General features: G+C 50.2%; 1 protein-coding gene across 2 annotated transcripts in view; it reads left to right on the top strand.

The window, feature by feature from the left end:
• LOC144937832 (netrin-G1-like) overlaps positions 1–13,481 on the top strand; it is a 65,800-nt gene that overhangs the window by 32,214 nt on the left and 20,105 nt on the right. The gene's annotated exons all lie outside the window — the stretch shown is intronic.

The following is a 13,481-nucleotide window of genomic DNA, read 5'->3' as shown; positions in this document are numbered from 1 at the left end:
TCGACGACCTCGGCATCGCACGTCCAGTGCGCTCACCGTAACAACCACAGCAGCGTCCGTCGCCTAAATAGAAATATTCCTCGCATAAGTGGATTCTACTTTGCCGAAACTTTCATTTAGAAAATTACGGCTTTTAATTAACCGTGATTTTTGTTGTTGTTGTTGTTGGGTGTCCGAGCTGGGACCATCAACCCGACGCACTTGAGAAGCCGGTTGAACAGAGGTGCTTCCCAGGTTCATCAAACCCGCGTGCTCCTTGCTGGTGGCAGCATCTCACTGAGCCACACGATTCACCCCGACTCCTCTGTAATTCTGATTTTTTAATTAGTGCACACTGCGCGTTTCAAATTCGGTAATGAATGTTATTTTTTTTCCTTCCTCCCCGTCAACAATTTACTGCGCCGGCTTGAAATACTTTCATGGGAATAATTAGCGGTGGGAACTAATGAGCAATGTTAGTTTAATTTAGCTGAATGTGTGTATTTAGGGGGTTTGTGTAAAGAGCTAAATAGACGGACTTTATTTACGGTAACGCAAGCGCCCATTGAGAGCACAAGTCTCTTATTCAAGAGAGACCCTGGATTGAATTAAATACAGCAAAATCAGCACGGATTTACGCAAAGATACATTGACCTACAGAGACCCCGTATATTTGCATAGACACCCATAGCCTTACACAGAGACCCACGGCTTTACACATAGACCCATATATGTAAATTGAGAGCCACAGACTCATACAGAGACTTACATAGAGACCCACAGATTTTCACACTGACTGACGTCGAGACGTATGGACTCAGAGAACCATAGAGCAGAATTAAGCAACAGTACTTACACAGAGACCAACAGTCTTACATAGAGACCCATACACTTACATAGAGATCCTTCGACCTACACAGACACCCATAGATTTACACAGAGACACATCGATTTACATAAACACAAGAGCTATATGAAGAGGCCAGAGACAATTAAGAGGCAGAGTCTCCTAACTAAGGGAGACCTTAAGTCAGTAGAGCAGAACAGCACCGCCAGTGTTAAGGGCCCTGGAAGATAACATCACAGAACTACTGCTGAATTGGGATATCGAGGCGGTACTCGTTTCCTATTTACAGCCCTGAACCAGTGGTGGGAATTCCACATTCCTATGTCGGGAGCGAGTTTTGTAATAAAAAAAAAACACTTTTGACTTCCCAACAAGGTGGCCCTACTCATTGCATCCATCCTGGAAAAATAATGGGCTGAGTCAACCCACCCAACTGGGATTTGATCACGCGCGGCCTTTCCATTGCGAACAGCTCCACACATTTTCATTCCGTCTTCGACGAGGTTAGAGGACCCACGCTCTACCCCGCCGCTGACTGTGGTTGCAGCCATTTACACTGCTGGGCAGACAGAAGCTGGGCTGGGGGGTTTAAGAAACCTGCACATCGTTTTAACTGCCGCGCCTGGAGATGGGATAGAACCGGAGACATTTCGATTGCAAGTCCAGTGCGCTGACCATCACTCCACGGCAGCGTTCTCGCCGTCTGTAGTTCTAATGAGTTTGCAGGTGGTGCCATTTGTTGACCTGTGCCATCTCTCTCTCTCGCTTTAAACCAGCTCAGGCCTCCAGTAAACCACGTGACTTCTGTGTGGCCACACTCACTCTGAACCCCCTCCCCTCTCCCCGCCCACTGTGAGAACAAACGCCGCTCCTCTCTGTGCGGAAGCAGCGTCGAGACCCTGATGCAGCTTCTTCCTCCCTCTCCTCACCTCTCCTGAATCCTTTGCTCTGATTCTCCGTTCCTTTCCCATCCTTTTTCTCTCATTCCTCATTCATTCTCGTATTTCTCTCTCTCTCGTTCCGTTTGTCTTTTCCTCCATCCATTACGCCCTTGACTCTACTCCCCGTCACGTGGTGTAGCCACGGGTAGCAACGCCTTGACGTCGTTGAATTTTAAAGACAATGCTAGTCTGGCCTTTCCCACCCAGACCACTTGCATGCCCCATCACCGTTAAAATTATATAAGCCTGTCAATTATTACATGAACGAATGCCCTTGAAATAAACTGATGCCCTTAACATCCAAATTAATTTCTGGTTGGTGGAAGACAATGTAATACATGATTAGTACTTGTGGTGGAGACCGTTATTGGCTATTGTTCAACGTTAATACATTTTCAGACTTATTTGTATTTAATTAGAACAGAGCATTACATCGTGCTTTTCAATGAACACTTCTCCTGGCCCATTAACTACTGGCAGTCGAGAACAAACTCGGTCATGTCAAAAATAACATAAACAATAGGTCTATTAAACCTTGATGTACAAGCAAATAATTATATAATAAGTACTCATACAAGACTTACAAAAAACATTCCAGTTACGAATCATTACAATATCAATATTATTCGATGTAGCAATTCAAAGATGAATAATTCGATTATCTTGCAAACATATGTACACCCTTTGTCAATTCGCTAATACACGAGGCGTTTCAAAATATCTCTACTCTATCTCATGTAAAACGTAAAACTAAATTATGGCTGTAATTAGTTTGTAATGCACAAATCAAGTATTGTTAGACTTAACATGAAGCACGGTCTCCGATTCACAATCGATCTTGGGATTAGGCCACGCACCAACCTGGCCAAATTTACGTTGTTGAGACCTCCACCACTTTTCCAGCTCACCAGTGAGATCAAGAGCAATTCTCAGAACCACACTGAGCAGCAATCGGATGCGCCGTTTCGCTTGAAGCTGCGCCAAGCATCATCAGGACAAGATCCAAGAAGTCCGAATGATTTGAATCTGGAGGGTCTTGGGGCCTCACTCAAAAAAATCAATGACAAACAAAGCATTGTTGAGTGGGCTGTTTTTTTTTCTCCCCCAATTTTACTTTCTCTTTCGAGGGGGCCAGCAGTCACACCGCCCCTAATCACCGACCGCCGCCGCACTGAGCCAGTGCTCGTGACTTGGCTACGCGACGTCAACTTTCGCCCGACGCGAAGCGGAGGGATTGGCGCTGGGAGCCCTGTGAGCGCACGAAGCAATGGAGCAATCATAACCCGCCTTCAATCGATGCTCACCCACCGAAGCGAAATCAAACGACACCCGTAACAACGGCCATATGCTGCGGTGCGGGTCGCCCGGGGGGAGTTTTTTTTGCCTTTCGCGAGAGAGAGAGGAATTCACGAATTAATGGATGGGCAGAGCATCACGGGGAAGTTCACGGAATCAGACACCGTCGACAACTACTAGCCGCCTAGCAAACTGAATTTTGGAAGTGGCCGGGCGGCTCAGAGGTCAGAGGGCCGAGCAGGCGCTGACGAGTACCTTGGGTTGGAATCCAGGCAGCCAGCCCGGCAGCCAGCCAGCCCCCTGTGACCGCAGCGGGTTCTCACGTGCAGCGAGTTGATGGTCCGAGAGCAGTCGCCAACGGTTGCACAGTGCCGCAATCGCACGACACGCGGTTCCGCGCTTAGTTCGCCAAAGTAGCTGCTTCGGAGAGATGTAACATCTGAACCGGTCCTAACCTCCACTCCACACCCCGCAACGACCTTCACGAGCATGGCGAAGAATGGCCCAACAACCTCACCGCCCGCGACTGCTATGACGTGGGGATACTCTCGCCCAGCAGTGGATTGCCGACAATCAGTAAAATATTATTCTTGGTTATTATCATAATAAACGGATTGCAATTTATGATATTGTAGGCCTGCTAATTATAGGGTTATTCCCTTTTTTTCTGGCAACAAAATTGAAACCTTTTTACAAGGAATCATGTCTGTATTAAGCACAATACTTGTGGTCAAAATTCAAACAAAAAACACACTCTGATAATATATGCATTGTCCTTGAAACTGATTGGTCCACACCAAGGGATGGCTTTCTTTTGAGCCTCGTCTCAATTGGTGCTCGACCAGAGGACGCCAAAAGGCGTACAGCTCAAAGACAATGCTGCACTATCAAAGTAATGAGGGCTCGGGGTAAGCATCGACATCATTAGACCTCCTTTGCCAGTACCAAAATATAATGATAGGGTTTTTCCCCTTTTTTCTGTACGCCTTTTGGCGTCCTCTGGTCTAGCACCAATTGAGACGAGGCTCAAAAGAAAGCTGTCTTTGGTGTGGACCAATCAGTTTCAAGGACAATGCATATATTATCGGAGTGTGTTTTTTGTTTGTATTTTGACCACAACTATTGTGGTTAATGCACACATGATTCCTTGTAAAAAGGTTTCAGTTTTGTTGCCAGAAAAAAGTGGAAAAACCCTGTAATTATATTTTGGTACTGGCAAAGGAGGTCTAATGATGTAGGCCTGTTGTTATTGCTGTGCTGTATGGTGAAAACTTTGGGCTGCTATCGAGCGATATCGGAGTGTTAATGAGCTGGTTCACCCCCTCACTACCCCCCCCCCCCCCCACTATAGCCCCCCCATAGAAGAGAGCCCGTGGAATTATTCTTCAGAAGAACGCAACTTGGAAATACAGAGCGCTCAATTCCAAACCCAGCGCCAGCCCAGTCCTCGACAGCCCCCCCCCTCCCGCCCCTCCCCGCCCCTCCGCTCGCACCGCTCCCCCGTGGGAGATGGAAATGCACCACGCCAGAGGCTGCCTGTGCCTCCCAGGGGCTGTGGAAGAAGCACGCCAAACATTGGGCTCTGACTCTACGACGCCTTTGGCCTGGAAGCCGCATGGGTGCCTGGGAGACGCGCGCAGTCCTTCGAAACAAAATAATAATAAATACAAACTATTACGTTAATTAGACGTAACTATTTATATATATATATATTTTTTTTAATCTCAGTGATATTTATGACACGCAACTTTTTATACATAATATATTTACATATTTATAACGTAGCTTAAATTTCTTCTATTACATTTTTTTAAATTCATTTTTTTTTACCTACGTGACTTTACCGAAAAAAGCTCAAGAGAATGAATCCTTGCAGTCACGAAAGCTTCAAATCTAGAATGAAATTTCGAGTCGCTGCGGCATCGCAGGCGACCGGCTTCGGGGCCGCGGCGCGAACGTTCGCGTTGCGCGCGCCGCGATGGCTCTCGGGCGGCGGACTGAACTTTGCAAACGAGACGGGGACACGACAACAACAACAACAACATACAACACGGGAAGCGACGCGGAAAAAGAATCGTACGACGTACAATTGGTTCATATTCTTAGGTTTTTTCGGTAAAGTCACGTAGGCAAAAAAAATTTAATTAATAAAAGTAAAATAAAATAAAAATCACGACGTTTCGGACGCAACACAAGCTTCCGTCTTCAGGTGGAACCGTCACAGCACGATTGCTGTATCAAGCTATCGTGCTGTGACGTCATGATTTTTATTTTATTTTTTATTTTACTTTTATTAATTAAAATTTTTTTACCTACGTGACTTTACCGAAAAAACCTAAGAATATGAATCCTTGCAGTCACAAAAGCTTCAAATTTAGTACAATTGGTTAATAATCGAATCGCCCCCGAGCTTTAAATGCTCTGGCACGTGCATTGGGCTTTGTCCTGGTCGCCTTTTGGCGTCCTCTGGTCCGACACTGGCAATGAGACTGGGCCATCAGGAAGGCTGACTCTGGCGCAGGCCAATGCCGTATGCTATATTGCCAGGCATGGTTGTTTGCATGGTTCACCGCAAGTACTGCGTGTGGTCAATGCGAACTCGATTCCTTGCAAAGAGGTTTCTATTCGGTGTTGAAACATCTTACCACCTGTTTTATCGCCAGTGATTGTCGAATCATGACAACCACAGGTCGAGGAGGGGAGAAATCATTGCACGTGCGCAGTGGTAGCTGTTGCTGCTGCTGCTGCTGCCTGTAATCACCAAGCACTGTGGAGGGTGGGTGGATCAGGTGTCGTGAAACTCCCTTCTACCCGTGGGCGTCCAGGAGGAGCCGTTACCCGCCTGGGTCTTGCCAGGAGAAGGCATTTGTTTCCATCTGTACGAAGATCGAGTGTTGCCCCCTCGCGCGAAATTTCTCCAGGCGCTCCGGTTTCCTGCCACGTGTATAAGCACTCATTTATTGGCTGAACATTCCTTAATGTATAGGGGACCGCAGAGCTTGGGAAATTGTTGGTGCCAGCTCCCCGCCTGGCTGCTGCTGCTTTCCAGTTTGTCTGAGACCCCTCAGCGATTGTGAGATGCACAAACGACGACACTGTAAGAAAAAAAAACCGAAACATGAAACATCTCTAAATTAAAAAAAACAACCACATATAATTCTTTATTCATTCGTTGGTGAACTAGGGAAGTGGTTTAACCATACTTCACCACGATGGTCATTACAACTTTGGGATAGCCGTTGAGGTGGTGGGGACGGGGGGCACAGGACCGGTTCAGATATCACTGAACCACGGATGTCAGCCGTGGCCAGGAATCAAACCGAGATCACCAGAATCATCGTTGCAAGCTTCTCGCCGCCGCGCCCACCGCCACTCCAACCGCACTCGATACGAACAAATGTTCTCGCTTTCCGGAGAAAAAAAAAATCCTGCCGGCTCACAATAACCGCTGCACCGCCAATTGAAAAGCAATTACACTAACCGGAACACCTGAACAGATCATTAACTGCGGCCGTTATCGCGCGCCTGAATATCGCGCGCGCACTCGGGGCTAATTCCGTGCACGTGGTGGCGGGGGGTGGGGTGGGGGGGGGAATAATTCAACGATGACATGCGCAGGTCGCAGAAGAGGGCTTACGTGTTGCCGAGTGCGAAAGCGCCACCGCTCCACCCACTTTCTGAGATTCTGCCGTGAAGCTCGTGGGCCAGGGGGGGAAATTCACAAATAAAAACAACGGGTAACAACCGAAGGAAGCAACTACTTTAGTCGTACGCATTTATTAACGTGGCCAGTGGGAGTCAAGTACGTTGACGGTGATTTGAAACGAGCGGGCGATCGCACATCTGGCTGTCGTTCGGCCCACAGAGACAGACAGAGAGAAACTGGCGACCGCTACAGTGGTGCCAATCCCCCGGTGATGTCACCCCCAGGTGGCGTCGCTGGTCTTGTGGTCATCTCGGGGACGAGTGAGATATTTGTTTCCAGCTCACGGGCTAAACAACCGAGGCCGCATGGGAGAGCTTGGTGGCACGGGATGATCACTCAGCGCTAGCACGGGACCTTGCTCAATTCGAGAAAGCTATTAACTGCGAGCGATGACAAATTAGATAGCGCTGTTTGTCGCTGGCCGTTGTGCGTTTTGGGGTCTTTGGAGGACCTGTGCTCAGGAACGGTTATTTACGAGAACTGATTTGAACACAGTCACTCAAACACACACACACGCATGAACGCACAAACCACTCCACGCCCCAGCGCAAACCGACACAAAAACAAAGACCCCCCCCCCCGTATAGCCTGGACAGACTGTTGGGGCAAGTGCTGTTCGCGAGCACCTATGAAGGCTGGCACTGCACACGAGGGGCTGGGTGGCCAGAATCACGCCTGGCTGCCTTTGTCTCCCCAGTGGCGATGTTTATACACCGCATCAGGTACTCATTTGAGGCTGAGTCGACCTAAGGAAGGTCCAGGACCGGTTCAGATAATCGTCACTGGTGCGTGGCTCTGAGCCGGGAACCGAACTCGGCTCGCGAGTGTTCGTAGCGCACTGCGCTGACCACTGCGCCACCGCTCCCCCAACTGCTGTTCTCTCTACACGCATGCACGCACATACATACGCGCACACGCACGCCGCATCCATAATTCATGGATGTTCACCGGGGAGGGGAGGCAATCGATTCTACAGGTTTGCCCGCGATGGTCCTTGAAGGAGAGATGTTAGAGCTAACATGATCAATCCTCGGCCCAAAAAAAAAACCGGGGCTGGAAAGGAGCAGAAGGAGGGAGGGGGAGGGACATCAGCTGGGGAATCGGACCGGATAGTACAGGGGCAAGGTAAAGGTGCAGCCCTGCAACAGCTCGCTCACGCCACTGCTGGCGGAAGGGAAATCCACGATCTTCAGCGGGCGCCGTTTGGAGTGATTTGGTCTACTCCTCCTCAACGGTCAGACGTCTTGGGGAGAGGTGGGAGTGCCCACACTTTACCCCACCACACGCGCCCTGCCCATCATCTAACTGTGGGGGGCCCACGCATTGAACTGGGTGGACACAGACGTGGGGAAAGAGGGGGGGGGGGAATTGAAGAAACTTGCACCATCGTTTCAACTTAGAATATTTATTCATAATGGAGGAATCCGTAGAGCTATGAAGCTCTTTTTTTGCGTCACAGCTGTCCAGTATAGATGCACTTTGAACTTCTATCGCACCGTACGTATCGAACCGTCCTAATCGAAGGTGCAGGGGGGGGGGGGGGGAGACAACGGCGTTAGTGTCACTGCCGTGCCGCACGGAAGATCGAATCTAACAGGCGACCTGTGGATTCGTAATAAAGGTGGTTTGGGGTTAGGTATAAATTCGTCGTAACCCTCCACCACCCGACACAGCCAGTAATGTTTGTCACATTAGTTGCTACTTTTTAGCCTACCGGCGTGTTGGAGAGTAAATCCACGACATTTACAATGTGGGTGTTGTGACGTTTCGCTGCTAATTACATCCATCCAGCATCATCCGGCTATTCGCCAGCATATTGTTCACGTGACAAACCTTGCTGGCTGTGTCGGGTGGTGGAGGCTGACGACGCATTTAAATTTACGCGATCAAACCCAAAACGCCTTTACCATGAACAATATCGGTCGCGATAAGCCCACACGTCAGACTGACCTGTGGATTGCCAGAGCCGCTGGCCGCTGTCCACGGAGGACGAATTGGTTAGCAGATGGGAGGAATTGGCGTAGAGGGGTGGATGGCATGCGGCTGTATCTTCATTTCGCCGCCGCTCTTATCTTCAGCAGAAGATCTTCGGCAAAGAGATAAAGCGGCGGCGAAGCGAAGCGACAGTGCGGGCGACAGATTTTCTTTTTTTTTTTAAAGAAACGAGATGGATTGAGACGGACAGATCCCGAGAGAGAGAGAGACGCTTCTTGTGTTGTGTGTGTGACCCCCCCTCCGTGCCCTTCACCTTCTTCCACTTCCCATCGTTTAAACTTTACCCTCTCCTCTTCTCGCGGTTCCAGACGCTCTCCGCTTCAAACCTCCCGGCGCGGCACTTCAAATGACGAGCGGGGGTTCTCGAATTTCTCCCACGCCCCCTGACTCGCCCGGCACCCCGCCTGTTGTGTCCACGTGGCACCGCAGTTGGTTTGATTGGCAGGCCGTGTGTGGTGGGGGTGATGTGCGGGTACTCCAACCTCATCGAAGACTACTGGCCTGCGTGGAGGAGTAGGCCAAATACCCTCCAGAGGGGGTTCTCTCCAGAGTCTTCTAGAGGCCCCTGTGTCAGCAATGGCATGCGCTGGCGGTGACACTTTGGAATTTCCTCTCATAGTCTCGGTGTTATTCAAGATATGATAAACTTTCTGAATTCAAAGAAACGCATCAACCCTCATCTATTAGTGCTGCCTTTGGGCCCCAGTGTAAAAAAACCCAAAAACAATTGCAGGGCTCCACGTTTATCTTTCCAACTTGTTCTCTTCAAGTCGAAAAATACTGCAACCCTCTTGCTCCGCCACCCCCCCCCCCCGTCTCTCGCCTTACCTCCTTCCTCGCTCGATGCCCTCTCCTCAACCACCACCACCACCTCCCCCCAATCGCGCCATCGATCTGTGTCGGGGCTGCTGCGAGGGCACGACAGAGGCACACACACGCACGCGCACTCACTCGTGTATCGTTAGTGCCCATTAGGGCAGTGGTCGTTGGTTCGCAACAGCGCCCGCCAGCCCGCCCGCCAGCCCGCAAAGGAAGACCGCAGCCCCTACCCCCCCCCCCCCTGTCTGCGGGCTCGGCTCCGCGAACACAAACAAGCGGTCTGGATGGCTGGGGGTGGGGGCTGCAGTTTACGAAGCGGGCAGTCCAAAGCGGAGCCTCCACCCCCGCCCCCCCCAGGCGCATCAATCACTCACGGCAGAAAGGAGCGTGCCGAGACGGACAGGGCGAGAATATTGCCGCCTACACCGAGGAAGAGTCCCGTGTGGAAGGAGGGGGGAGAGGGGGGGCGAGGTGTTGGGGCTGTCGGGAAAGTGACAATGGAGTGCAATTATATAAACGATGATCATCATCATCGTGATGATGATCAACATGATCATCATCACCGTGATCAACATCATTATGACAATGATGATGATCGTTGTCATCGTGATCATCATCTGAATCATTAGCCGGGCGGTGGTGGCTATCCGAGGGTTGGTGAATCGCCGCGTAGCTGATGTTGTGAAACTCCCTCACCGTGGGCGTCCAGGGTGGTGAAGTATGGTCAAACAACAACATGTGGCGGCCTTCATCCAGCAGTGTATTGACAAAGGGCCAAAACATTTGTTGTTATATATTATTTGTTGTGTAGGAAGGACATCAGGTGCAGCATGTCAACATCCCTCGGCACGTGACATCGCAGCGTTCACGCCCGCGCCCATTGACACGGGGGCCGTAACGTAACCGCCTGCAACGACAACGACAAAATTCGAAATTAAATTGCGCGCTCGTAAAAATCAATCGGTGGGTGGAAGATAAAACGCGGCGCCGCACGCAACACAACAAACCGACGGCGGCGGTGATGGCGGTTTCGTGACGTTCGTTTCTAAATCCTCACCGCGAATCCACGCGGGGCTCAAACCCCGGGCCGAGAGTTTGGGATGCTGGGCCGCTTGCTGCGCGCAAGCGGAATTTGCAGAGCGTTTTCTCTTTATTTTGTTACGTAAAAAAACGTCTTTGTCCGTCCGCGGGGTGAAAAAAGGAAGCGTAAAATTACTTCACCGTCGCACTCGCACGCAGCCGCCGCCTCGTATCTCTCCGCTCGCAAAGCGCTCCCGAGGACCTAAAGCCCCAAGTCCTGGGTTCGCACAGATCAGCCCGGCCCGGTTATCCCTCTTGAGCCATCTCTAGCCAGTTCTACGAGTTTGTTACAAAGATGATGATGGTTATCATCATCATAATCATCATCGTCACATAGGAATTCCAAAACGACACGAATTCTCTCTCTCTCCCTCCCGTGAAGCCCCCTCGTCGTGGCTAGCAGACCACGACTTTGGCATTTAGCACCGGGACATCTTGCTGCCAAACGCAAGAATAGAATCGTCAACATCATCATCATAAGCAGCAGCAGCAGCGGCTATGTTCTAGCCACTGCTGCGCGAAGGCGTCCCAAAGCCGTCGCTATCACTCGCGCGGTTCCGGGGATGCCGACGATCCATCGAGCTCCTCCTACCTACACGCTGAATTCAACGATCCATCTCCGCGACGGACGTGCAAGTGATTTCAGACCGCGCTCCCTCCTTCGGCTGTCACTCCGTCGTTAGTCTCGACCAACCGGCCACTGTCGCCCCTTCTCCCCTACGTGTCCTGCCAAAGCCTGTCCTGCCAAAGCCTGCTCAACTTCCTTCAGTCAACGCGTTGTCGCTGGCACGTGGCATGCTTTGAGCCGTGCCCTCCGCTGCCTGTGTCAGTGTGACTCAAAACCACGAACCTCAACCAGTTCGCTTTTCCTTTTACACCGTCTCAGCCGGTTTAAAAGTCCCGCATAAGCTCTCCCCAAAACAGACAGCTCTTTGCTTGTAGTTGGATATCTCGACTGCGTGTGCTGGATTTGTCTGAACGTTTATATGCGAATGATTATGCAATCTGTGTTGTTATATTTTGACGAACGGAAAGAACACGACTGGACAAGCCAGACAGAACGAATGGGAAACAATACAAATGAGAGACGTTAAAATGAGTCAAACAGGAAAACAGTTCTGGAATTGAAGTTCAGTTCAAAGAGTTAAGAGGAGGATGGGGGGGTGACTACACTCCTACTTTGCAAGTATCAAAGTATGAAACATAAGAATAGGCTTTACCCTTTCTGGCAATACAACCGTTGTTAGCATGTGCAAACACTGGTGAGACTAGGCCATAAGGAAGACTGTCATCTGGTGTAGGGCAAATCAGTTTCAAAGACAATGCATTAATGATGATTATCAGAGCATGTTTGTCTGCATGCTCACCACAAATATGCGTGGAGACTTGATTCCATGCAAAAGGTTTCTATTTGGTGCTTGAGCATCTTCACACCTCCTGTTGTATTGCCAGAAAGGGTAAACCCTATTCGTATTACTCTTTGAATGTATTCTTATTCTACATTCCTACTCTTTGCCATCGCTGCGTTCATCTCATTGCATCAGCGCCGTCACTCAATTCGCTGCGAGTGACTCTGGCTCTGGCCAGGGTGACTCAGCGGTCGATAAAACGAGCACCACTTCATGGCGAGGCACAACAGTGGTTGTCCTATGGATAGACTCGCCCCCGCCATAGGAATGTGGAATTTCCACCACTGGCTCTGCAGGGCTGCAAAATGGGAGGTGAGCACCGTTGCCTCAATGCTCATTTGAGCCGAAGGAAATCGTTTTAACTTTGTGACTTTGCTTAGCAATTCAAATCGATTTTATTGACCCACCCCATACGCCCCAAGTGTTTCGGTCGCACTTTAGAAGCTTTTCTCCGGCAACGTGATGACAACTTTTAGCTGCGCCCGTGGTCTGGAACAGCCTCCCACCATCCTCCCGTGCTGCCCGCACCCTGGCCCCCGTTCAAGATGCCCCCTTCCTCTCTGCCTGTCACTCACTCTGCCTGCTGCATTCTAACAAGCAGATTACCTCCGCGATTCAGGCATACCGAGAGTGGTGATGCGGGGGGGGGGGGGGTGTTGCCTTTTGAACCGACGAGGACACCGGAACAATCAATGGGTCTTTTATTGCGAGCAGAGGCAAGGGAAAGTTGTGCTCGCAATTCCCTTCATGCCACGTACGGCCTAGCCCACTCTCCAGGGCTCCCCTCCTCCCTCCTCCTCTTCCTTGCGTCAATTTAATCTCAGAGTCAGAATGTTTAAGCCGGGGGAGGGGGGGGGGAAGTAATTTTGCCGTTTAAAGGAAGTTATTTATTTATTCGCTTATTTCATTTATTTAACGCAGGTGTTGCCCGTTGGAAGTATGGGCACAAAGCAGCGACTCAAGGTCGTTTGGGATCCGCAAGGGAATTTAAACACAGACCCAGCTGCCTGCTGGCGCAAGGGGAAGAGCATTCGCGTGGATGGACTGCGATCGTCGCAGTGGGGAAATGACATGAAAGGGATGAATTATATTCTGTTGATGGATTTCATTCATTTATTCAGATTATACGCACAGGTGATTGCAATAATAATAATGTTGATGCCCCTTTATTTGTCAAGGAAAGCCTTCACTGAGCCTCCACACATGTGATGCAGTATGCGTGTTGTTGCACTTCTTACGGAGTCAACCGTGCTAGTCGGAGGCGCGAGGTCCCTCCACACGGATGAGCTTTGGGCCAAATGCGTTAATCGGTCTTCGTGTGGGCGGAAACGGGAGAGCAACCCGGAGTTGGTATTGGTGCACAAGCACAGACAACAACAACAACACACTCAACACGGTCCGTGTCAATA

Source organism: Lampetra fluviatilis, chromosome 20 (assembly GCF_964198595.1).
Source record: "Lampetra fluviatilis chromosome 20, kcLamFluv1.1, whole genome shotgun sequence".
Lineage (NCBI taxonomy): Eukaryota > Metazoa > Chordata > Hyperoartia > Petromyzontiformes > Petromyzontidae > Lampetra > Lampetra fluviatilis.
This window is presented reverse-complemented; position numbering and strand designations above follow the sequence as displayed.